Source organism: Heterocephalus glaber, unplaced genomic scaffold (assembly GCF_053883595.1).
Source record: "Heterocephalus glaber isolate CG9 unplaced genomic scaffold, H.glaber_assembly_v1.0 deba00001550, whole genome shotgun sequence".
NCBI lineage: Eukaryota > Metazoa > Chordata > Mammalia > Rodentia > Bathyergidae > Heterocephalus > Heterocephalus glaber.
In genome coordinates, this window is record NW_028258343.1 from 4,581,408 (window position 1) to 4,585,965 (window position 4,558).

Below are 4,558 nucleotides of genomic sequence, written 5' to 3' on the forward strand. Positions count from 1 at the left end.
TATGTAAAGGTGCAAACTTCCAATGATGAATTTCATTATATTGTATACCTAAAATGTACCAATACAATTAATTTTTTAAAAAGAAGTACAAAATATGAAAAGAAAAAATAACTGAGAAACCAGCCAAGTGCAGTGGTGCACGCCTAAGTGTGAACCCAGCACTCTGGAAGGCCGAGGCAGGAGGCTCCAAAGTCTGCGTCCAACCTGGGCAATTTAGAGAAACCTTATCTCCAAAAACTAAAAATAAAAATTGTTTAAAAATGGGTTGGGCCTCTCCAGGCAAGATGGCAGGGTGGTGGTGGGGGGGGTGAGGCTGGAGTGACTCTGGGACAGCCACACCTTTCCCGTCAGGATCTCGCCACCTTGGATGTTACCAAGGTGACTCCACTTTCACATGAAGTAATCAGCAGACAAGCAACAATTAATGTAGGTCCCATTGGTCATGTAGCTCATGGGAAGTCCACAGTTGTAAAAGCCATTTCTGGAGTTCACACTGTCAGGTTCAAAAATGAACTAGAAAGAAACATTACAATCAAGCTTGGATATGCTAATGCTAAGATTTATAAACTTGATGACCCAAGTTGCCCTCGACCAGAATGCTATAGGTCATGTGGAAGTGGTACACCTGATGAGTTTCCTACAGACATTCCAGGGACCAAAGGGAACTTCAAAGTAGTCAGACATGTTTCCTTTGTTGACTGTCCTGGCCACGACATTTTGATGGCAACTATGCTGAACGGTGCAGCGGTGATGGATGCAGCTCTCCTGTTGATAGCTGGTAATGAATCTTGCCCTCAGCCTCAGACTTCTGAATACCTGGCTGCAATAGAAATCATCAAACTGAAGCATATTTTGATCCTACAGAATAAAATTGATTTGGCAAAAGAAAGTCAGGCTAAGGAACAATATGAACAGATCCTTGTGTTTGTACAAGGTACAGTAGCAGAAGGAGCTCCCATTATTCCAATTTCTGCACAGCTGAAATACAGTATTGAAGCTGTCTGTGAGTACATAGGAAAGAAAATACCAGTGCCTCCTAGAGACTTTACTTCAGAACGTCAACTTATTGTCATTAGGTCATTTGATGTAAACAAACCTAGTTGTGAAGTTGATGACCTTAAAGGAAGTGTGGCTGGTGGTAGTATCCTAAAGGGAGTATTGAAAGTGGGCCAGGAAATAGAAGTCAGGCCTGGTATTGTTTCCAAAGATAGTGAAGGAAAACTCATGTGTAAACCAATCTTTTCCAAAATTGTATCACTTTTTGCAGAACATAGTGATCTTCAGTATGCTGCTCCTGGGGATCTTATTGGAGTTGGAACAGAGCCAGGGGATTTAGCTCAGTGGTGCTGCTGTTTGCCGTCAAAGTGGAAGGTCCTGGGTTTGATCCCCCGTACCAAAAAAAAAAAAAAAAAATTCAGAGATTTTGGAGTTGAAACAAAAATCGACCCCACCTTGTGCCAAGCTGGCAGAATGGTGGGGCAGGTGCTTGGTGCAGTTGGAGCTTTACCTGAGATAGTCACAGAATTAGAAACTTCCTATTTCCTACTTAGGCGGCTTCTAGGTGTACGCACTGAAGGGGACAAGAAACCAGCAAAGGTCCAAAAGCTGTCCAAGAATGAAGTGCTCATGGTCAACATAGGATCTCTGTCAACAGGAAGGAGAGTTGGTGCTGTCAAGGCTGATTTGGGCAAAATTGTTCTGACCAATCCTGTGTGCACAGAAGTGGGAGAGAAAATTGCCCTTAGCCGAAGAGTTGAGAAGCACTGGCGTTTAATTGGTTGGGGTCAGATAAGAAGAGGAATGACAATCAAGCCAACCATAGATGATGGCTGAAGAATCCCAGTTAAATAATACATCTGGATGGAGGTGGAGTTTCTCTGAACAACCTAGGGGTATATTTTCAAAGCAATACTCGGGAATTAATTTCACAGCTTATTACCTTAGTAGGTAGCTGTAAGGTTATTCTCATTTTTTGATAATGAAAATCTAACCTCTAGTACTAATATGAGGTCTACAATAAATGTAAAGGTTGGTGTCATGTTGGATTGAATCTAAAAAATAAATAAATAGAATAAAAATGGGTTGGGGATGTAGCTTAGTGCAAAGGCTCTGTGTTTAATCCCTAGTACCAAAAAAAAAAAAAAAAAAAAATCAGAAACGAAAGGAGCCCTGAGTCCGTAAGCAGCAAGTGTAGTCGGATGGTGACCAGCGCTCGCTGCGAGTTTCCAATTCACACACCTGAAGGGAAGAAGAAAACCTCTGTGAAATCAATTCCAGGACCAAAGCTGTGGAACCTATGACACATGCGATATGGAGTTAGAAATAGATAAATATTTAAGACTACAAAACTTCTTAAGTGCAAAATATATATTTTTTTCCAGCTCTGATACATAGTACAAATTGTTACTTTATTAAAAAAGGAATTAAGATGTGTTATGTACACATACCAACACTACGCAAGGAACGTAAACATTACGCACTACAAACATCCAGTAGTAGATTTTTTAAATTAAATCAGAGTTTACTCAGAGACAGAGAGAGCTCTGCCCAGCGCGGAGACCAGTAAACCCGAGTCCTTTCTTTTCTTCGCAGCCACTCACAGGCAAGCGAAATTCTCCTCCCGTTCAAGATAGCACGGGCTCTGATTGGCCAGGCAGATCTTAAACTTCAACTCTGATGCTGCCCTCCTCAGCTCTGAAACCCCCAAAGTTTTCCAGCTTTCAGCGTCCGTCTCCTTGTTTGGCTTTTCGTCACCTTTGGGGTTATCCGAGTGAGGCCCGAGGCCGCGTTCCTGCCTTTCCCGCGCCGTTTCCTGTCTCCCGACCTTGTGACCCAGGCCTGGCCGCTGTCTTCCTCATCCCCCGTCTCCCTCGTGCAGCTGGCTTCCAAGATGAGAGCGGCCGGGTCACTTCCTTCACAAGGCTGCCGGGCTCCAAGCCACAGCAGGGCTCCGGCCGGGACACTGCACTGACTCGCATAGCCAATTGGGGTTAACGCCCGGATCAGAGCCGGAAAGAAACAGATCCCCTCGGACGGCTTAGTTGTGACAGTGTAACAACAAGCCAGAGACGCTGTGCACTTAGGGCCGGCCAGGCAGAGAGCGTTCAGACCCCAGGTGCAAGGGGCGCCACCTAGTGTCCCCAGACCGCACGGCCCCTGTGCATCAGATGGGAGTCCTGGGACCAAGGGCTCGCAGCCGCGCCCTCTCTGGGCCCTATCCCCTGCTCCACTCAAGGGGACTTCTTCCCCTAGGGGCCTGTCCCTTTCTCGGGGACTGCAGACGATGGCTGCCGAGGTGCACAAACTTCCCGGATTTCTGCCGTTTCCTCCGCATGGATTCCTACCTGAGAAGCTCAGTGGTTAGGGGCCTGCACAGATCACAGAACCAGGAGGCAGGAGAGCCAGGGTTAGCACCCCGTCAGGTACTAAGATGGCTTCATTGGTGCCTGGCATGGAGGAGCACACCTGTCATCCCAGCACTTGCGAGGCCAAGGCAGGAGGATCTCCAGGAGTTGGAGGCCAGCCTGGGCTACATTGAGGGATTCAAGGTCAGCCTGAACTGCATAGCGAGACCCTGTCTCAAAAAAGAAAAGAAAAGTTAAGTCAAGGAAGGAGAGGGCTTTTCTCGGGGAGAGTACGGTCAGAGGAACTGCTGCGAACTGTCTGCGGCCCTGCCCCCACGCTTGGGTATCTAAGCTTCTGTTTCCTCAAGATAGAAGCCCCAGGGGTTTCTCCACTCCCTGCATCCTGAGCTCTCCTGAGACTCCTCGTGACTTCCTTCCTCTGTCCAGCTCTCTCTGTGCTTAGATCCCATCTGTTCTTGGGCCCTCCCAGGTCTTGTGCCACTCTTACCCCTTTTTCAAACGTATTTATTTATGGCCATGCTGGGAATTTTAATCAGGTGCCCTGTGCATGCGAGGCAAGTCCCCTACCACTGAGCTACGTCTGTGCCCCATCCTTTTTCTTTTCTTTTTCTCTTTTTCTTTTTCCAGTAATGGCGACTGAGAACTGTGATCTTCCTGCCTCAGCCTCTCAGATTGCTGGGATGACAGCTGTGCACCATAGCCTACCTCCTTTTTTAGATCGGTAGCTGCTCTTTTCATTTGCCACTTAACATTTAAAATACACTCAAAAAATAAAAATAATAAAATGCACTCAAGTCTTCTTATTGGAAGAGTAAAACCCTTGTTTTCATCCTATTTATGCACTGATTAGTACATTTGCGATACATAGTGGTTACATTTAGCTAGGGCGTCTGGTACACACCCGTTACATTTCATCCTTTTTTACTCCATCTTCGGTCTGCCCCCATCAGGCCACAAGCGGTTTGCTCCCCTTCCCTCCCCACCAGCGTCCAGACTTGCGGCAGGAGAGCAGGTCTCACCTCCCACCCAGCCTGCCTTTGACAAGGGCTGCAGAGGTCTGCGGCGCCCGTCTGCTCCCTTTGGTGCCCGGATCTACGCTGTCTTCTCAGAAGCCCATCTTCAGCTTTAGGCCCCGCTCCTCCTGCTCACACTCTGTCAAAGAGCGAGACTTCTGGGACTGAGAGGTGTGGACA

The 4,558-nt window shown here is 47.1% G+C and overlaps 1 pseudogene; it reads left to right on the plus strand.

Moving 5' to 3' along the window:
• Positions 1-521: 521 nt before the first annotated feature.
• On the plus strand, positions 522-4,254 carry LOC101713796 (eukaryotic translation initiation factor 2 subunit 3 pseudogene; annotated as a pseudogene).
• Positions 4,255-4,558: the final 304 nt, after the last annotated feature.